Source organism: Eriocheir sinensis, unplaced genomic scaffold (assembly GCF_024679095.1).
Source record: "Eriocheir sinensis breed Jianghai 21 unplaced genomic scaffold, ASM2467909v1 Scaffold1441, whole genome shotgun sequence".
Classification (NCBI taxonomy): Eukaryota; Metazoa; Arthropoda; class Malacostraca; order Decapoda; family Varunidae; genus Eriocheir; species Eriocheir sinensis.
The window spans coordinates 12,501-35,000 of record NW_026110786.1 but is presented as its reverse complement, the minus strand read 5'-3'; the positions used below and the strand labels follow the sequence as shown (position 1 = coordinate 35,000).

At 42.4% G+C, this 22,500-nt stretch overlaps 1 pseudogene; it reads right to left on the bottom strand.

Moving 5' to 3' along the window:
* The window catches only part of LOC126990085 (lachesin-like), a 33,319-nt pseudogene that overhangs the window by 9,927 nt on the left and 892 nt on the right, over positions 1-22,500 (bottom strand).

Sequence of the window (22,500 nt, the reverse complement as noted above, 5' to 3'; positions counted from 1 at the left end):
CCCTAAACTAACTAACCTTCCAAAACACACCAAAAAAAAATTTTTCAAACTATAAATAAAAACAAAAATCATACAACAACAACGCATCATATATTAGCACAACACAGTAATAATAATGAACCGCCCTCGTCACCTGTCCTGTGAGACTAATTACCTGTCTCATTAATATCCCCAGGTGCGCCGTTATGAGCTTACTTGTTCGATGAAGCAGGTGAGGGAGAGCGTGGAACCGGACTCGACGTGGTGCTCTCCGTCCCCAGGTATGACCGCCCGGGGCACTAACACCACCAAGTTGACCAGGTGAGACACAACCCCTCCGCCTGTCACAATCTGGAGTGGGAGAGAGAGGGAGAGGTTGTAGTGAGGAGAAGGAGGGGGAAAAGGAGGATGAGAAGGAGGAGGACTGTATGTGTCTACGGGGGAGAGAAAGTGATTGCAGTGAGGAGACGGGAAGAGGGGAAAGTATAGAACGAGGAGGAGAAGAAAGGGGAGAAGTAGAAGGAGGAGAAGGAGGAGGAGGAGGGGAAGCAGAAGTGTATGTGCTTAAGTTTGTATTGGTGAGGGAGGAGTTCTGTCTTTGTGTTTGTGTCTGTGTGTGTGTTTGTGTGTATGTGTGTGGGTGCGTGCGTGCGTGAGTGTGCGTTTACAAAGGGAAACTCATACCAACAGCATTCTCTCTCTCTCTCTCTCTCTCTCTCTCTCTCTCTCTCTCTTCCCCTCCTTCTCCCTCTCTCCCCCCCCATACCCCTCTCCCTCTCTCTCTTCGTACCTGACCGTCCATCTTGAAAGTAATATTCTACCTGAGCGATGCGCCTTCATCACGGCAGATCACTCCACTAAGGGAAGGCGAGGCATCTTTTTGGCCCGTCTATCTATCTCCTGTTTATTCGGAGGCTCCTAACAACATGCACTCACCCAGCCACTCGTTCGCCTACTCTCCCACTCCCTCACTCACTCACGCCTTTCACCCTCTCGTTCAAACTCTTCTTTGCATCCATTATTAAAACCGGCAGCAGCGGGGATCATGTTTCTTAATGGTCCCTCTAACCGAGAAAAATGAGAAAAAATCATCACTCACACAAACCATTTCATAATATATATCAAAGCATTTGTGATCAGTTTATGTATCATCTATTTTAGGGGGTTTAAATCATGGCACAGATTTGGCCCGTCGCTGCTACACGGTAAAGCCACAAATTTGGCCCGTCACTGCTACCGGGTTAAGCAACTCTGTTTTATTCCTTATTCTTTGTAATTTATTTATTTTTGGCTGTTCTTTCTCATTTTTCTCCTCTGTTATTATATTATCCTTCTCTGTTTTCCCTTTTCAATAGCTTCAAGTTTTTTGTATTCTTCCTCTGTTTCTTTTTCTTCCCCCTCCCTGTTCTCCCTTTTCGTTTTTTTCCACTGTTCTTCTTTTTCTCCATCTTTCTTTTTTTCTCGTTTCCCCTTCTTCAGTGCATCCATTACTAACCTTCTCTGTTTTATCCCTTTTCAGTATCTTCCAATTCCTTGTATTTTTTCTCTGTTTCTTTTTCTTTTCCCTAACCGTTCTCTCTTTTCGTTTTCTTCCAGTTTTTCCATTTTCCCTTTTCTTACATCTACATCTTTCTTTTTCTCTCGTTTCCCCTTCTTCAGTGCATCCATTACTAACCTTCTCTGTTTTATCCCGTTTCAGTATCTTCCACTTTTCTTATTCTTCTTTTCTCCTTTTTATCCCCTTTTCGTTTTGCCTTCATTGTTCTTCTTTAGCCTCAACGTCATCGTCTCCTTATTTTATTAATTTTCTCATCCCTCACATTTCCTCTTCCGTCCTCCTCACTTTTTTTGTTTCTGATTCCGCTCTGTTCATTCCCTTTTTTCCCCTTTATTTTTTTCTTTCCTTATCTTTTATCCCAGTTTTTTTTTCCTTCATGTATTTTCCAATGGTTGTATCGTCCTTGTTTCTGTCATTGTCATCTTCATATTCTTTTATTTTATTCATCGGCATTTCTTTTTTTCTAACTTTCTTTGTCTCATTTCGTTTCATATCCTCTCCTCTTTTATTCTTCCTTGTCTTATCTTTTATCCTCCTTTTCCTTCATGTATTATTCGATGTCTCTCTCGTCATTTTCCTGTCATTCTCTTTCCCATCACATTCCTTTATTTCCTCATTCATAGCCAGTTCTCTTTTCCTAGTTCCATTTTCCACTTGTTTTTCCTTCATGTATTTTCCAGTGGTTCCCTCGTCACCATCCTCCCATTCTCTTTCCCTTCACATTCCTCTTTTTCCCTATGCACCACCTCGTCTCTTTTCCCCTTTCCATCTTCGTCCCATTCGTCAGTACGTTCCCAAATTGTCCCCCGGTACATCCTCATTCTCTGTTCCGTCCTCCAAACGCTCCCTATTTTCCGGCCCTCGTATCCCTCTCCTCCATTTCATCATCCTAATTCTCTATTTATCCTCCCACTCTTCCCTCACTCACCATTCCCCCTCCTTCACCGCCTTCATTCCCCATTCACCCTTGCTCTCTCTTGCTCTCCCTTGCTGTCCTTCTCTTCCCTAACCTAATCAGCTCCCTGTCTCCCACCCTCATCACTTGTCTTACCCTTTACCCTCTTCCTTCCCTTACCATAACTGTCTCTTGCTGTCCCTCTAACCCCTCTTACATCTCTCTTCTTCTCCTTTTATCCCATCTGCTCCTCCTCCTCTTAGTCGTCTTTATTTAACACATATTCTCATTGCCTTTCGTGTTCACCTCATTCTTTCTTTCTTTCTTTTCTCCTTTCTTCCTTTCTTCTCTTTCCCATCAACTCTTATCATGATCTCTCTTCTTCCATGCTTTCTCCTACTCACCTCTTTTCTTCCTTTTTTCCTTTTTTCCTCCTCCTGCCATTTTTCCTGCCTTCCTCTTTTTCCCCACGTGACTTTTATCTCTTGCATTTCTCCTCCTCTCCTCTCCTATTTTGGGTCAAGCTCCTCTCGCCTTTTTTCCTCTCATACTCTCGTGTATTCCCTTCTCTTTAGTCTCCCTCTTGCAACCCCGCCTCTTGTACCTCTGCATTTCCAGTCTCATATTCCACACGTTTCGTCGCACACTTTCTGCGGGTTTAAACGCCTCACAATTACTCTACTTAAGTCCCAGTCCAAATTCCTTTTTTCGTACCTCCTTTTCTACCTTTCTCTGACCCTTTCTCCGAGTCTGGCACACGTTTCTACCCTCGCACTTACTTTTCTTCGCTTTGCACTCTCACACACTCCTTCTCCCTTCAAGCTAGTCCTCAAATGTACTTGCAAACTCACTCGCTTACTCGCTCACCTCCCTTCAAACCTTTAACCTTTTCTTTACCTGTTTTACGCTTTTTAACATCCCCAACTCACCACGACAACTTCACCAATTCTCAAACGCTCTCTTTACACTCACAGCCCCTCACACCTGCCTCATGCACACCTGTTTGCTTTTCCACCGTACGTATCTTACTTTCCTTCAAACCTTCCCACTCTTCTTCACCTGTTTTGCCCTTTTAAACATTCCTCAAACTCTCTCTCTTTACACACACTCAATACCCTTCATATCTGGTCTCTTTTCTACCTCCTTTCACCTGTACGTATCACCATCTCACCTCCCTTCAAACTTTCTAACTTTTCTTCACCTGTTTCGCCCTTTTAAACATTCCTCAAACTCTCTCTCTTTACTTACACTCAATACCCTTCATATCTGGTCTCTTTTCTACCTCCTTTCACCTTTACGTATTACCATCTCACCTTCCTTCAAACTTTCTAACTTTCCTTCACCGGTTTCGCTCTTTTAAACATCCCTCAAACTCTCTCTTTACACACACTCACCACCCTTCACACCTGGCACATTTCCACCTTTCCCGCCTTTCCACCTGCTTTAACCCTCACGTACCTGGCACTCGTACATTCCTGCGTCCTGAAGCTCTACGTATTTGATGGCCAGTGTCCACTCGTTGCTCCCCTCTGGGTGATGGACGCCGTAACGCTCCTCTCGCGTATAGGTGAGCGTCCCCGAGGTTAAGATGTGCCAGTCCCGCCTCCTCACCCATGAAACCTGCGGCAGGAGCTAAAGGGGAGGCATCAGTATCGGGTCTCTGGAGGGTTGTGGATTACTAGTGGTGGTTTTGCTAGTGGTTGTGGTGGTTGTGGTGGGTTGTGGTTGCATTGGTGGTGGTTTTGGTAGTGCGTGAAGGTGAGAAAAAGGTGAAAAAAGGTGGTGTGTGATATTCTTTTCCTTGTGGTTTGTGGTGTAGGTTGCTGTAGTTGAAGGATAGAAAGGAAGAAACAGACAGAGAAAGGAAGAAAAGAGTATGAAGAAAGCTTAAATATGTAAGATGAAAAAGGAAAGCCTATATAAAAACCTTGATACATTTACAAAAAAAATAACTCTTGTACCGGAAAACAGAAGAACTAATAATGTCAAGGTGTGCCAGAAGGAGGAGGTGGAGGTAACTCAGGTGTCTCCGCAGGTGTTGGTGTGTTGTTCCGTCTCACATCACCGCGCTAAGACTGTTAGTGAGGGAAAAACGAGCTCACAACACCAGCGAGAAAATGTTTGCAAGCCTAAAGCCCTGAAACAGCCTCCCGCACTCCCACGCATCTCAACGGTATTTGATAAGAGTCTTTCATACGGCCGTTTACTAAGGATGGGGTCGAATATTTTACCTTTCACTGTACGAAAAATTTTCTTAGACCCGGCAGAGCATCGTAGAAGAAATTACGAGTTGAGAAATGGTTTTCCAGACACCAGCGCAACTCAACGTTATGTGATATGAGCCTTTAAGAAGTTTACTAAGAATGCTGTTGAGTATTTTACAATTCAGCGTTTGAAAAATTATCTTACACCCGGCAGAGCATCGTAGAAGAATTTGCGAGTTTATAAATAGCTTTACAGACACCCACGCAACTCAGTATTCTGCGAAATGAGTCAGGCAGTTCATTAAGGATGGTGATCGTTCTTAAAAATCTCAGACTCAGCAAAACATCGTAGAAGTTGTTAATGGGTTTCCGGACACCCACGCATCAGCGCATTGTGTGAAATGAGTCTTCAACATGCAGTTCTTTAGGGATGGTCTCAAATACTTTACTATTCGCCGTGTTAAAGAATATTCGACCCAGTACAACATAATCAAGAAGCAATTGTAAGATCTAAGAATAGCTCTCCAGTCACCCACCACGCAGCACAACAATATTTTCAGTCTTTACGATAGCGGTTCTCAGAGAATGGTGACGAATGTTATATTATTATGCGAAGTTACCGTACTTAGAAATCTCAAACCCAGAAATTGCGTGTTCAAAATAGCTTTCCAGGCACCCACGCAATTCGGCATTACTCTTGAGGTTTTATGATAGCAGAATATTCTACCTACCATTCGGCTTGTAAAAATATATCAAACCCATTACAGCACTGACGAGAAGCAATTGCAAGATCTAAAAACAGCTCTCAACGCCCACGCAACTCGGCAATATATATTTTTGAGGTTTTATGATGGCAGAATATTCCACCTACCATTCAGCTTGTAAAAATATATCAAACCCATTACAGCACTGACGAGAAGCAATTGCAGGATCTAAAAATAGCTCTCTACGTCCACACAACTCGGCAATATATATTTTTGAGGTTTCATGATAGCAGAATATTCCACCTACCATTCAGCTTGTAAAAATATATCAAACCCATTACAGCACTGACGAGAAGCAATTTCAAGATCTAAAAATAGCCCTCAACCCCCACGCGACTCGGCAATATATAGTTTTGAGGTTTCATGATAACAGAATATTCTACCTTTCGGCTTGTAAAAATTTATCAGACCGAGTACAGCATTGACGAGAAGCGATTGCAAGTTCTAAAAATAGCTCTCAACGCCCACGCGACTCGGCAATATATATTTTTGAGGTTTCATGATAACAGAATATTCTACCTTTCGGCTTGTAAAAATTTATCAGACCGAGTACAGCATTGACGATAAGCGATTGCGGGACTTAAAAATAGCCCTCCAGACACCCAAGCAGCTTAACGTTACGAATAATCCCTTTTTGAGATGGTAATCCACTTAGTCGGACTGTGCTGAATTATTATGCTGTTATATGCAAGGGAGATCCGAAGCTAAAGCCACGTTCGGGAGGGAAACACGAGACCCAAACCGAATGTTATTTTTCTTTAAGGCCATAACCGGAAGAGACACTCGAGGAATAGACCTAATATTATTTTTTTCGGAAAAGAACTTGAGTTACTAACCCTAATATATATTTTTTTTTATGGAAGACAACCCAAGGCAATAAACGAAGAGAAACTCGTGAACTAAACCTAATATTATTTTTAACTAACAGAAACCGGAGAAGTTGACCTTATATTATTTTTTTCAGAAGAGAACTTAAGGCAATAAAAGGAACAAACTCGATAACTAAACCTAACATCATTTTTGGGATAAGAGTAACTGGAGAAGCAAACCTAACACTATTTTTTTCGGAAAGAGGCGAAACTCGAGAACCAAACCCAATACTACTTTTTCTACCTCTACGGCCATAAACGGAACAAACTATATAACTAAATCTAACATTATTTTTGGGATAAGAGAAACTGGAGAAGGAAACTTAACATTATTTTATCGGAAAGAGAAGAAACTCGAGAACCAAACCAACTACCACTTTTTTTTCTACCTCTACGGCCATAAACGGAACAAACTATATAACTAAACCTAACATTATTTTTTGGATAAGAGAAACGAGAAGCAAACTTAACATTATTTTTTCGGAAAGAGAAGAAACTCGAGAACAAAACCCAAATACCACTTTTTCTACCTCTACGGCCATACACGGAACAAACTATATAACTAAACCTAATATCATTTTTGGGATAAGAGAAACTGAAGAAGCAAACCTAACACTATTTTTTTCGGAAAGAGGAGAAACTCGAGAACCAAACCAAATAGCACTTTTTTCTACCTCTTAAGGCCATAAACGCCGGAGAGTCATTAGGATATATACTTTCCCCCCCGGCGGCTGGCCATTAATTATTTTAAGCCGTCATATAATTATTTACGGATAAATCATCTGACGAGTATGTCTGTGATGATGAATTAATTAGCGACGCAGCATTAGCGGCAGCAGCAGCGGCCGACAGAATAATTGACTTACATGTTTCTCAAAGGTAATGAGGACGAGTGAAAAAGCGACCAATTACTGCAGCATCAGAGGGGGAGAGAGAGAGAGAGAGAGAGAGAGAGAGAGAGAGAGGGAGAGTGAGAAGGAAAGGGAGAGAGTAAAATATGAGAAAAGAATATCAAAGAAAAATTTTATAAGCCAAGAAACATAACAAGAAATGGAGATGAGAGAGAGAGAGAGAGAGAGAGAGAGAGAGAGAGAGAGAGAGAGAGAGAGAGAGAGAGAGAGAGAGAGAGAGAGAGAGAGAGAGAGAGAGAGAGAGAGAGAGAACACAAAAAAACACAAACAGAGAGAGAGAGAGAGAGAGAGAGAGAGAGAGAGAGAGAGAGAGAGAGAGAGAGAGAGAGAGAGAGAGAGAGAGAGAGAGAGAGAGAGAGAGAAACACACAAACAGACAGACAGACAGACAGACAGACCTGATCAAACCCGATAGCATACAGGTAATAAAATGAGTAAATTATGTAAAGACGAACATGCAGCCACAAAGGAATGATTGAAGGGAGGATAAATATAGACAGACAGACGAACAAACATGAGAGGAAGAAAGTTAGACAATAGAGACCAATAGACAGACAGGTAGAGATAAGTGGAAGGAAGAGGGACACAATCAGACAGACAGACAGACAGGTAGACAGACACACAGGCACAAAGAGACACAGGCAGAGACGGACAGTAACGAAAGACAAAGTGGACGAACTAATTTGTGTGACTGACCGACTGACTGGCTGGCTAACTGACCGACTAACTGACTTACTGACTGACGCCGCGGCTGCCTCCTGCGGGATCTGCGTCGTTTAAATGTGATAAAATAATTCATTCATCACCAGAGACTCGCTCACCAGCCCCCTCACCTGCCCGCTCGCCCGTTTGACCTTTCCCCGCACGCTAAAACTGTGTATTTTGTTTGTTCATTTGGTGGAAGCTGTTTTGTTGTTGGTGCTGCTGCTACTGTCACTGTTATCATCTATTGTTATGATTATTACTAGTATTATCATTCTATTATCATCATCATTAGTTTTTTTTTATGGGTCTTATTATCATGATGGTTATCTTTATTAAGATTATCATCATCGTCCTACTCCTCACCATTACCACCATTATCATTGTAATTGCTATTACTACTGTCGTATTAATATTCATGAACCAATACAAAGATTAATGATGGCCAAAGCGAAGTAATAAATGCATAAAAATAGTTGCAACATCTGCCATAATATCAAAATATTTTATCATAAATATATATATTTTATTTAGCTACATATATCTATATATATATATATATATATATATATATATATATATATATATATATATATATATATATATATATATATATATATATATATATGGTGGTGGTAGTGGCTTTGTCGTCTCCATCAGTGTGACATCTCATTTCATGGTGAATGTCTGCCGGTCCGGCAGCGTGTTCGTATGAAAGCGTGACGGATTCTCTCTCGTCGTGCAGGCCGCGCTGCCAACGTGCATGCAGATGTTCCACCTTCGCTGCTGTGAGCGTGTTGGGAGGACGGGCGGCTGAGCGTGGGGGGCGCGGGGCGGATGAACCGGGAGACGGGCGGGAGGCGGGACGACGTGGGGCGGGTGGGCGGGGAGGCGGTGGGAGGCGGGCGGGTGACGGCTGCAACCATTATCATCACCATTGTGATAATTTGCTCAAGTTCAGAACAATTATGGCGACAGCTACTCGATGCCGGTGCTCTGCGCCGCCTTGAATTATCGCGCGCCATATATTCCGCCGGCGTGTATCCTGAAGAGAACACTGATTTACCTCCTAATAGGAACCGCAAAAGCCGGTAATTGTTATAGACGTGTGGGTGTGTGTGTGGGTGGGTGTGTGTGGGTGTACGTGTGTGCGTTTGCGTGTGCGTGAGTAAAGGGGATTAAGATCATGTGTGGGTGTATACAGTGTCAAAGGAATAAGTTACAGCGTTGATTAAAAAAAAATTATAAACTTAAATTATAATAACACGGAGCAAGACGAGATGCTAATATGTATGAGTCCAATTTGAGGTTGTAATGAAGGTAAACACGGTCTTAATTGGAGCGGGAGAGAGAGAGAGAGAGAGAGAGAGAGAGAGAGAGAGAGAGAGAGAGAGAGAGAGAGAGAGAGAGAGAGAGAAATAGCACGGAGGGGAGAAAAAAGCCAGGGAAATGAAGTGAAGCGGGGTAGGGAGGTAAGCTTGTGTGGGTTTCTGTGTGCGGGTGTGTGTGTGCGCTCGTGTGTGTGTGTGAGACGTAGTGGCAGGCGAACACCCAACCTGGTGCCGGAGAAAAGCTGTGAGAGAAAATAAAAAAGTAAACAGTGGCGGCAGAAGCGGCAGCAAAAAGCAGAAAACAACACGAACAGCCACTGGAGCAAGGAGAGAGAGAGAGAGAGAGAGAGAGAGAGAGAGAGAGGGAGAGGGAGAGGGAGACAGAGATACACACAGACAGACATAACCGTGATTTAAAATGAACACAAAACACGATAAAACGATAGGATTAAAATAACAGCAATAAAACAGACTAAACAGCAGAGTCACCACCAATAGCAAACAGCAAACAGCAAACAGCAACAATAACACCAAGACCCAACAGGAGCCAGACAGACAAACAGCCGTGATAAAGGAGGTTCTCCATAACCATAGAAAGGGTTGAGGGTTATAAAAAGTAGCCACAAAAGTACCCATTTTTAGGGGGGACTAAGACAATAACTCGAATTGCTTACACGCGGTCGAGAGGGGGGCCAATGTGCGTGTTTCGGTGGTGGGGGGGTATAGGTGTGTGTGTGTGTGTGTGTGTGTGTGTGCGTGTGCGTGTGTGGAGTAGTAATCAACTTTGGGATGGGCGTGAACGTGTAGTATACGTGGTTGGACACTAGTTTATGTGCGTGTGTGTGTGTGTGTGTGTGTGTGTGTGTGTGTGTGAGAGAGAGAGAGAGAGAGAGAGAGATAGAGTTAGAAAGAGAGAGACAGTGCATTAGCGTGAGGTCTGGAAAAATGTATGTGTGCGCTTCTGTCTGTGTGTGTCTGTGTGTGTGTGTGTGTGTGTGTGTGTGTGTTTACCGCTCGTGTCTAAAGCGTAGCATCAATCTGCGAGACCCTTAATTTGGAGTCTTGATCATAATAAAGAAAAAAAAATGAGAAAAAACGAGAAAGCAGGAAGAAGGAAGAGGTAAAGCTGCCCTGAATGAAGGCAACAGCTGGACCTTAATTTTTGGAAATCACAAAGGGAGGAAGAAGGCGATTTATATATTTTTTTTGAGAGAGGATCATGTTATTTTTTTTTCCTCATTTTTAAGCCGTGATAAAGATAGACGTAATATTGGCTTCTTTTGTGACTACCTCAAAAATATATACAGCAAGTGGGAGATATTTTTAACAGAGTCCCGGCCATAAATTCCCCGCCATGCCGCTCTTATCTCGGTAAACAAAGAAGTGTATCATATAAAGTCTCATTTCAGCTTTCTTTATTTTCTTTTCATTTTTTTCACATAAACTCTGCGGACACGCAAACACGCAGTCACCTCTCTCTCTCTCTCTCTCTCTCTCTCTCTCTCTCTCTCTCTCTCTCTCTCGCACACTCACAAACTCTCGCTCTCTCAGTCAAAGAAGAGAGCACAAAAAGTTGCCACGGAGAATAACAAGTAGAGACACAAGCCATTCAGTGATTTAGGGAGAACCTTAGAAAACGTACGATGCAGAGAACCACACAGGCAGGAAGTGGATAAGAAACGTGTAATCGAATAAAGGCCTCGGGGCAGAGAAAAGAGGAGGAGGAGGCGAGAAATAGAGAGAAAACCCGAGACTTAAAGTGAGAGAGAGAGAAACACTAGAGGGGAAGAGAACACACAGAGGAAGCTTGCTAGTTATAAGTTGTACATGTAAATGGTGCCATCAGCCGAAGTTGTCTTAGCATTAGAGAACGTGACACGCAGAAAGAAAACGGGAAGACGGAAAGAAGAAAAACAGAAAGAAAGAACGAGAAGGATACAAAAACACACGAGTATAGACTGCCAAAAAAGTAAGAAAGGGAGACCAAAAAAATATCGAAGCTTCTGAATATAAAATGGAGTCGAGTCTTGCCGGAACAGAGTAGGGGAACACGCACTAACTTAGCCTGACCGACTCCCGGACCAGATGGGAGTCAGACGAAGGAAATAATTTATGATCCCTGAACCTGACCTCGAGGCTCACAGCAGGGGGGGAGGCGCGGCAGGAGGCTGGTTGGAGGGAGGGAGTTGGGGGCAAGGCGGCGAGGGGATTGTGAAAGGGATTCGGGCTTCGGGAAATGGAATGGGGGGTGACGGGAGGGAAGGGATGCGGAGAGCCAGAAAAGAGGAAGAAATGGGAGACGGATAGAGGGCGGTCTGGAAATCGAAAGGTAAGCCACGGAAGGGAATGGCTGTTGAAGGGCCGCAAGGAGTGACGGAAAATGAGGAAGATGAATTGAAAATGGGAAATGGAAAAGGAAGGAGAGAGCGAAATGTGGCGGAAAGATTAAACAAAAGATATATAATGGAAGGAGAGATAGATATTTGACGGAAAGGAAAGATTAAGGAAAAGAGGATTAAGGAGAAGCAACAGAACCGTGAAATAGGACGAGAGAAGATGAGTTTGTGGGAGGAAATATGGAAGAAACAAATGACGGAAAATGAGGAAGATGAATCGAAAATGGAGAATGAAAGGGGGAAGGAGAGAGAAATATATAACAGAAAGGAAAGATTAAAGAGAAGCAAGAGAACCGTGAAATGGGACGAGAGAAGATGAGTTAGTGGGAGAAAATGTGGAAGAAACAAATGACTAGGAAAAGAAACATATGATAAAGGAATAGAACTATGAATAAATCGATCACGGAAACAAGTAGGAAAAGGAAAGTGAGAGATAAGAGAAAGATAGTGAAGTCTATAGAGAGAAAGGAACTAAGAAACTGATGAATAGGAAGTGAAACAAATATTAAAAGGTTAGTAAAGCATTGAAGGAAGGAAGGGGGAAGTAAAAGGCAAGAAAAATGATAGAAAATTAAAAAGAGAGAAAGGGGAGCTAGCGAGGGGAAGGGCGGAAGGAAGGAAAAGGAAAAAGTAAAAAGAAAACTCAAAAAACAGCGAATTCTACCAACAAATATCACTCCAGTCTGCATAAAAAGTAAACAAGTAAACATATGAATAACCAAAATCCATCAGTTGCGAGTTCTTTTCACTATTTTTAAAGGGAGGGAGGGAGGAAGGAAAGGGCGAATCCAAATCGAGCGCGAACGAACGAACGCAAAACAAAAACAAAAAAAGACGAAAACGAAAAAAAAATAACAAAATCCATCGACGGGGAATTTACACAACGTCGAGGCTACAAAGCGAACACACTATAACGCATTTTTACGACGCGTTCGATCTTTAAGGCCCGAGTAAAGAATGAAAGAAAGAAACGACGCAAGTATTATACATCGCGTTTTTATGACGAGAAATAAATCTAGAGTTTATTTATGCATGAAGAGAGGAATTTGCATGAGTGTAAATAAGCAAAGAATAAACAAGTGGACAAAACAAGAAAGTAAGGAAACGAATCATGAATATTAACCGACTTTTGTGTGTGCGTGTGTCGGGGGGGGGGGGGGGAATTGGTGGAAGGAAGGAAGGAACTAAACTAAATCTCCTGATGAAATATGCGTCTTCCCATATATTATAAAAGACGAAAAAAATAAATCCAAGAGAAAATTACAAGCCGTCGTCCTTTATCGCGTCTCAGCTAATCATGAATATTTAAAAAAAAACGTATCCAGATTAAAGCGACTGAAACCACAACCACAGAATCTGATTTCAATGTTGTATTTTAGGGTGATTGAAGAACACTAAACGAAACAACTGAAAGAAACATTAATAATTCCTCGAGCTGACCATGAATAAAAGAAGAAAACGGATATTGATTTTTAAAGTGACTAGAACCTCAACCACAGATCTCAATATTGTACTTTACGAACATTGAAGAAAACTATAAGAAACAACAAAAAGAAGCATTCGTGATTTTTAGATCTGGTCATGAATAAAAGAAAAAATAATCTTGATTTTTAAAGCGACTGAAACCTACACAACAGATTCCAATATTGTACTTTAGGAAGATTGGAGAAAACTAAAAGAAACAGTTAAAAGAAGAAACATTTATAATTCCTTGAGCTAATAAAAAATAAGAAGAAGAAAACGGGTCTTGATTTTTAAAGCGACTGAAACCTCAACCACAGACCTCAATATTGTACTTAAGAAGATTGAAGAAAACTTTAAGAAATAACAAAAAGAAGCATTCGTAATTTTTAGAGCTAATCATGAATAGAAGAAGGAAACGGATCTTGATTTTTAAAGCGACCAAAACATAAACCACAGATCTCAATATTGTACTTTACTAAGACTGAAGAAAACTTTAAGAAACAACTAAAAGAAGTATTTATAATTTCTTGAGCATTATGGCGGGAAACGCGGCGCCCCTCAAAAGAAATATTGGACACATAAACCTTCCACACGAGAAAACAGAGGAAAACCGCGAGACATTCTTATGAAAACAGAACCGGATAAAGACATTTCGTATGTATTTCTCGTATAAAAGTCGCTCGCCTGAGGTACATAAATAAAGAGACGAACGGTAGGGTGAGCTCGATCCATCATGTGCGTGTGGGCGTGAGTCTAGATGTGTGTGTAGGTGTGTAGGTGTGTTTCTGAGTGTGTGCAGATGTGTGTTGTGTTTCTAAGTGTGTACAGATGTGTGTAGGTGTGAATGTGTATATCTTAGTGTGTGTAGATGTGTATCTGAGAGTGCGTGTACGTGTGTAGGTGTGTATATGTGTTTCTGAGTGTGTGCTGATGTGTGTATGTGTTTGTAAGTGTGTACAGATGTGTGTAGGTGTGAATGTGTCTATCTTAAGTGTGTGTAGATGTGTAGATGTGTATCTGAGAGTGTGTGTGCGTGTGTAGGTGTGTATATGTGTTTCTGAGTGTGTGTAAATGTGTGTGTATGTGTTTCTGTGTGTGTACAGATGTGTGTAGGTGTGAATGTGTATATCTTAAGTGTGTGTAGAAGTGTGTATATGTGTATATGTGTATCTGAGAGTGTGTGTACGTGTGTAGGTGTGAGTGTAGGTGTATGTAAGAGTGTGTATGTATGTGTCACCATTACATGACCCCCAAATATGTCAAGCCACACTACATCAGCGACTCAGCGTAATAAATAGGACAGGAGTAAAAACACGGCCATACAAACAGGAACAGAAGACAAACGAGCAGTAAATAAGGGGATCAGCACCTCGTCAGCCCTCCATTATTTACGGAAAACAAAGGATCACGGGAGTAAAATATTTATCCACAAAATATATGGCACGAGGCTGACCATTACCCGCTGCTTCCAGGCTTGTTAGGCGTTCCATTCTGATGTTATAAAATGCTGATGGATGCAAATTTGAAGGCAATAATAATAATGATGATAATAGTAAAGGTAGCAATAAAAAGATCATTATAGGAAAAGGAGAACATAAGGCATCAGTTATCATGAATTGGAGTTAATATTTGTCATGACGTAATTTTGTGGAGAAGGATGAAGATAGATGAGAAAATGAAATAGTGATGATATGCGTGTGCGGGTGCAGGTGTGTGTGGGGGGGTAAGGTGGGGTGGGGGTGAGTGTCCGTGTGTGTGTGTGTGTGTGTGTGTGTGTTCGTGTTTCAAGGCAAATATAAACATACACCGTGTACCTTTGCATAACAAATAGTAAATAAATATCGCGTGCAAGTTTGCGTGAATAAGTGAACGACTCGTCTACTGAGCAAACGTGTCGCGTGTTTGTCGACGCACTCAAACACAAACACAAACAAACACACAAACAAAAAACAGACCAAAACAAATCTGAAGTGTGTCTCGCTGCTGAAGAAGTCTACGATGAATAAAATAAAAACTGAAGTACTTACACATTAACTAGAAAAAGAGTGAATATGTAAATGATAAACTGATCTGTACTTATGCTAAAAAAACGTGAAGAGAAACGAAGCAGAGCACTCTAGTAATATGAATAAAGAGAAAGGAAAGAAAATAGCAGTGTTTAAGTTTACCCGCCGCCATCGCTAAGAGGTAAACGAAGGCAAACAAAACTAAATAGAAAAGGCGAAGGAAAAGGAGAAAGCAAGATCGAAAAGCTGAACACAGAAAGCCAATTCCTAGACCCCAGATACCCAAACCTCCTTTTCGAAGTCAGGTCAAATCAGGTCAAAATGCGAATCAAACAAGACAAGTAGCGAAGGAAAACAAAGAAGCAAGAACTAAAAGCCAAACGGAAAAAGTCAATTCCTGACCAAAAATAGCCGACCCCTTTTCCATTATACATTAAGCCATCGAGGTTAGGTCAGATAAGGTCATAACGAGAATCAAACAGCACAAGAGAAGAAAACAAAACTAGATTGAAAAGCTAAACATAGAAAGCCAATTCTTGACCCCAAATAGCCGACCCCTTTCCCATTATGCATTAGGCCATCGAAGCTAGGTCAGATAAGGTCATAGTGAGAATCAAACAGCGCAGGAGAAGACAGCAAAACTAGATTGAAAAACTAAACATAGAAAGCCAATTCTTGACCCCAAATAGCCGACCACTTTCGCATTATGCATTAAGCCATCGAGGTTAGGTCAGATAAGGTCATAGTGAGAATCAAACAGCGCAGGAGAAGACAGCAAAACTAGATTGAAAAACTAAACATAGAAAGCCAATTCTTGACCCCAAATAGCCGACCACTTTCGCATTATGCATTAAGCCATCAAGGTTAGGTCAGATAAGGTCATAGTGAGAATCAAACAGCGCAGGAGAAGACAGCAAAACTAGATTGAAAAACTAAACATAGAAAGCCAATTCTTGACCCCAAATAGCAGACCACTTTCGTATTATGCATTAAGCCATCGAGGTTAGGTCAGATAAGGTCATAATGAGAATCAAACAGCACAAGAGAAGAAAGCAAAACTATGTAGATTGAAAAGCTAAACATGAAAAGCCAATCTCTAACTCCCGAGCCCCTTCACATTGTGCCATCGAGGTCAGGTCAAATCAGGTCAAAGGGCGAACCAAAGAAAAGAGGCAGCGAATCAGAAGGAAGCAAAACTAGGAATCGAGAAGCTAAACACAGAAAGCCAATCCCTAGACCCCGAGCCCCTTTACATTGTGCCATCGAGGTCAGGTTATAGAAGGTCAAAGTGCGGATCAAACTCGTGCCAGCAAGACCCTAGAGCTTTGTCAACTACCTGGGGCGGAAGGTGCGGGGGGACGGAGGTGTGGAGAGCTTGGGGTGGCCTGCTAGGGCTAGGCCGGGGCAGGGTGTAGGGAGCGGCCTGTCGGGGGAGGGAGGAGAGAAGAGGTGTTAGCGTGGCGGAGGGAACGACGGCGCTGACGATGACGACGACGACGACTGTAGCGACGACGACCAAGACGAAGACGACAACACTGGTGGTGGTATTAGTGGTGATGGTGGTGGTGGTTGTAGTAGTGGTTATGGTGGCGGTATAATTAGTGGTGGTATTGATTGTGAGTTATTATCAATATTTTTAATTAAACTAGAGGAGATAGAAGATGGTGGTGGTAAAGATAGAAGTAGTAGTAGTAGTAGTAGTAGTAGTAGCAATAGCACAGCAGTAGTAGTAAAAGTAGTAGTAGTAGTAGTAGTAGTAGTAGTAGCGGCAGTAGTGGCGGCAGTAGTAGTACCAGCAGTAGTAGTAGAAGCAGCAGTAGTAATAACAGTAGTAGTAGTTGTATTAATGGTAGTAAAAGTAGTAATGATAGTTATAGTAGTAGTAGCAGTAGTAATAGTAATAGTAAAGAGCTAAAGGAACCGGCACTGGAGTATTTTCATTTACATTTGCTTTTGTTTCTCTTACCAAAGGAGGACAAACAACAACAAACAACAGCAAAAAAAAACTGTGAAAGAAAAATCTCTTGTAAACTTTGTCTTCTTGAAAACAAAAATTCTCTGCCTTGTGATTGTGGGAGAATCCGAAGGGTGTATTAATTCAAGTGTGTGTGTGTGTGTGTGTGTGTGTGTGTGTGTGTGTGTGTGTGTGTGTGTGTGTGTGTGTCCCCAAGACCTAATTCATATGCTTTCCGGAAACAAGGGCGCCTCATAAGTCTGTTAACACCGCCGGTAACACACAAACGTACCTCTTGTGTGCCATCCTAAAGCAGGGAGAGTAAACAGTTCGCAGTAGTAGTAGTAGTAGTAGTAGTAGTAGTAATGGTAGGGATGTAAGGTAAACTCAAGGATATTAAGACATGAAAAACACACAGGAGCAAACGTTCAGGCCCTATCAGGTATCGGAAGCACTTTATCATTAGGGAGAAGGAGGAGGAGGAAGGGGAGGAGGAGGAGGAGGAGGAGGAGGAGGAGGAGGAGGAGGAGGAGGAAGGAAAGACTACCCTAATGTACGAAGACTCGACCTCCGCCTGTTCAATTTATACCCATTTACCTACATACACCTGTCTACCTAAATACCTAACACACACACACACACACACACACAGAAAGGGCGTTACAGGTGGGCGGGACAAGCGTGTCTCACAGGTGTTAGCGTGTCGGCAGGTGAAATACTCATCCCCAGGTCACACTACCCCCGACACACGCAATAATGCCCTGGGGTGGAGGAAGGGGAGCCGGGGGAGTGGTTGGGGAGAGTTTGATATCATGTGAGGGGACGAGACGGGAAGGGAATGGATTAGGGGGAAGGGAGGGGAAGGCGTAACAGCACTTTTACCCCCTCCCTTTTCCTCCTCCCCCTCCCCTCCCTTCCTCCTCTCCTCTTCCTCCCCTTTCCTCCTCCCCTCCCTTTCCTCCTTCTTCCCCTCCTTTCCTCTTCCCTCCTCTTCCCCTCTCCCTTCCTCCTCCCTTTCCTCTTCCCCCTCCCCTTTCCTCCTCCCCTCCCCTTTCCTCCTCCCCCTCCCCTTTCCTCTTCCCCCTCCTCCCCTCCCTCCCCTCCACGCACTTCTCGCCACTCCCCCCTTTCCTCATTCTCTGTAATTCTCTTTGCACAGAAATTTATCGCCTTGTGTCTCGCCGCGTCGATCCGTAAGCGTCGTGAGGGAAATGTATCATGGAATAGCGTTATTAGCGTTAATAAACAACGAAGGTAATATGTCATTGTACACACACACACACACACACACACACACACACACACACACACATACACGCAGACGCAGACGCACACATACATTCTCGCGCCGTCATCAGTCAGCTATGTTTCCAGTTCCTCGTAAATTCGATACAGAAGAAAATTAAATCATTCCACGTGCAATACACAATAGGAATACATTATCGGGAGCTCTATGAGTCACGTTTACCTGTCCTGCGGCACGCGTCCCCAGGTAACAAAGAACACCTGGCCGGACAGATAAGCAGTGAGCCAGGTAATGAATAGATTATCGTCGTGGCGGCCTTCTATCTACTGTGTGTGTGTCTCGGGGGTGTCATAAAGAGTCGTGATGTCACATTGGCCTTGGTGAGGGGAAGAATTATGACCATTGTAGGGACGGTTACACAACGTACCAGCAAACCTGACATCGGGTATTAATTAATTGACCATATATGTGCCTCTTAGAGTTCAAGGTTTCTAGGTTAGTATTACAAGACACTTTCACTCCTCACATCAACTATTTCTAAAGGTCAAAGAGGGGTCAGTCGGGTTCTAATGAGTGTTTTTTCAGGTTCACGGTACAGAGGAAGGGTCAGACTACGAACAGGGTCATAAAACTCCTCCTGGATATGCCCACGACTCCTATGAAAGCCTTGTCAAATATGTGTTTTTGGGCGGCAAAATGTCTTATAATACAGCTCCTAGGGTCGGAATTCTTAGACGCCTCCTTCTCTAACATCAATCATTAATAAAGACCATAAAAGAGGTTAAACGCGTTCCCATGAGTGTTTCTTTACGGTCATGGTGCAGGCGCTTCATCAAACTGCCACCAGGGTCATAAAACTACCTATGGAAAAGCCCACGAATCCTACGAAAGCCTTATTAAATGAATGTGCTTGGGCGCTGAAACGTTTAAGAATATGGCCAAAGGAATGTTTTTTTATTGATATTTTTGGTTACTATTCAAGGTTAGTCACAGGCCCATCATACAATCATAAAGAGTGTTGCCATGAATGAATGAATGAATGAATAGATACACTTATTTTGCATTTCAAGTAGTAGCTGTATGAAACACATCCGACGTAGCTTTTTGTTATAGGCTAAACTCCACTTGGGACCTGCCCGGGATCATTTACAGCGTGTAATGTCAACAACAACTGCACGGTGACAAAACATTTTACATGAACGTTTTATTCTGACGAGCTTGGTAATCTAAAAAAACAACACCGATGCCGTGATACAATGCTGCCAGTGCAAGTTTGTAAAGAGACCTCGAATGACCATGAAATAGCCAAAACGGTCGCCAGAAAAAAATATTCATCGAACGTTTTCAAAAAGTTTATTCCTAAAAGGACAGTGAATTCACGTAGTGTGGGGAATAAACTTTTGGTGCCAGATTTCTAACAACTGCCTCGACACTACATCATTCTCCCTCACCTCCCCTTCACCTCCCCCTCACCCCTCACCTCCCCTTCACCTCCCCCTCTCTAACCCATCTCCCCTCACCTCTCCCTCACAACTCCCTCACCTCTAACCCACCACCTCTCCTCCACTTCCCCCTCACCTCCCCCTTACCTCTAACAGATCACCCCTCACCTTCCCTTCGCCTTCCCCTCTCTAACCCATCTACCCTCACCTCTCCCTCACAACTCCCTCACCTCGAACCCACCACCTCCCCTCCATCTCTCCCTCACCTCCCCTCACCTTTCTCCCCTCTCCCTCCCCTCACTAGGCACTAATAGCCATCAACCTCGAAAGCGGTAGCAATCCACCTCCCTCACTTCCCCTCCCTTCCCCTTCTCATCCTCCTCTGTTAACCACCCTATGTTTCTCTCTCTCTCTCTCTCTCTCTCTCTCTCTCTCTCTCTCTCTCTCTCTCTCTCTCTCTCTCTCTCTCTCTCTCTCTCTCTCTCTCTCTCTCTCTCTCTCTCTCTCTCTCTCTCTCTCTCTCTCTCTCTCTCTCTCTCTCTCTTTTTCTCTTTTTTTCTCCTGTATTCTCAATTTCTTGTCTCTCTCACGTACCAATTCTCTGTCTTTCCCTTACGTTACATTATCTCCTCCTCCTCCTCCTCCTCCTCCTCCTCTTCCTCCTCCTCCTCCTTCCCCTGGTCTCCCTCATCATCATTCTACCTGGCTCTGTTTCACCTACCTTCTCCCGAGCCCTCTCCTCACCTTTCCCCTCTCACTCCCTCTCACCTGGCCGACTCCACTCTCCCTTTCCACATCTCAGTCGACTCCTATTTCCCACCTGTCTTCCTTCTTCCCTCACCTGCCATGCCTCCAACTTTTATTCTCTTCCCTTTTTCTTCCCCTACAGTTACCTTTGTCATCCCATTTCTCTTTTCCATTTCGTTTTTCCATTTTTTTTTTTTTCCACATCTCAGTCGACTCATATTTCCCACCTGTCTTCCTTCTTCCTTCACCTGCCATGCCTCCCACTTTTTTTCTCTTCCCTTTTTCTTCCCCTACAGTCATCTTTTTCATCCCATTTCTCTTTTCCATTTCATTTTTCCATTTATTTTCATTTCATTTTTTTATATTATATTTCGTCTCTCCGTTTCTCTTATATTTCTTTTTTTTGTTGTTGTTGTTTCATTTCATTTTTCCATTTATCCAATTCTCCACATCCCCTTCCAATTTTCTTTTTCATTTCCCGAGTTCTCCTTCCTCTCGTTCTATCCCCACGTTTATCTAGTCTTTCATTAATTCCTCTTTTCCTGTACATTTCTGTCATTTTCCCTTTTCCTTATTTTTCCTTATTTTATTTTCCTTTTTCCTTATTTTTCATCTCTATACATATAAGAACATAAGAACGTAGGAGTCTGCAAGAGGACGGTAGGCTCTCGGTTTTCTTTTACATTTCCATAACTTTTTCCTCTTTACTTGTCTATTTCTTTCTCTTCATCTCGTCTATGTTGATGTAAAAGTAATCACAAAGAAAAATCATAAACCTTCCATCTTACCTCTCAATCATTTTCCTATAATTTTCTATCATTTTCCCCTTTCCTCTTTGTCCCTCCCTGCTTCTCCATCCTCGCCCCCTTCGTTGAGGTAAAATTAGTCTGCGTCTCAAAGGAAAGTCATAACCTCGTTCTCAAAGACTCTAATTTGTGAACGAAATGGGAAACACGAGGATAAAAATAAACACGACGAGAATGATGAAAAAAAATAGAACGGCCAAAATAAATGTAATGAAAGAGTAAATCAATTGAGGACTAAACAATATTATGAAAGCAATTACGATTATGATGAAAATGAGACAAAAAAAGAAGTGTGTGTATATATTTATGATAGCCTGTGTTGTATGAATTATTAAAGTAACATCGATGCTCTCTCTCTCTCTCTCTCTCTCTCTCTCTCTCTCTCTCTCTCTCTCTCTCTCTCTCTCTCTCTCTCTCTCTCTCTCTCTCTCTCTCTCTCTCTCTCTCTCTCTCGCTCTTAATGGTGTTAGTAAAGGAAGAACAGAAAAAGCGATACCGAAATACCTTTGTAAACTTTCCTATTTCGTGAACGCAATCGAAGAGAGAAAAGAGAGAAGATAGAGAGAAGAGAAGAGAAGAAGTTCGTAACGTAAAAAGAAAAATAGGAACCAAGAAATCAAGAGCCTTTATCTTTTCTTTTCTATCTTTTACGTGGCTCAAAGACGGAGACGGAGTGAAATAATTAATAAGAGTAAGTCATCGGTTCTATGTATTGCCAGGTCGTTACTTGTTACATGTATTTCCAAGGAGAAGCGAGATTTCTTATTGATGGAAAAATGAGAGGGGAGTGGAGAGAGAGAGAGAGAGAGAGAGAGAGATAAATAGAAAGAAAGAAAGAAAATGAGACAGAAGTAGAAAAGACCAGGGTTAGAGAGAGAGAGAGAGAGAGAGAGAGAGAGAGAGAGAGAGAGAGAGAGAGAGAGAGAGAGAGAGAGAGAAAGATCAGGTTTACCACTCCTCCCTCTCCAAATAAACTCACACACACACACACACACACACACACACACACACACACACACACCAGTACCAGAGTTCCATCAATTTGTAATGATGGCTTTTACCAATGAAAAGAAGGGAACGGCAGGGGAAGGAAAGAACGAAGGAAGGAAGAAGCAAAAGAAGAAGAAGTCACCAAAGGATGTCGTGAAGCGAAAATTGAGTTATTATTATTATCATTATTATCATTATTATTACTTTGAATATTGATATCTGCATTTACTTTTTTTA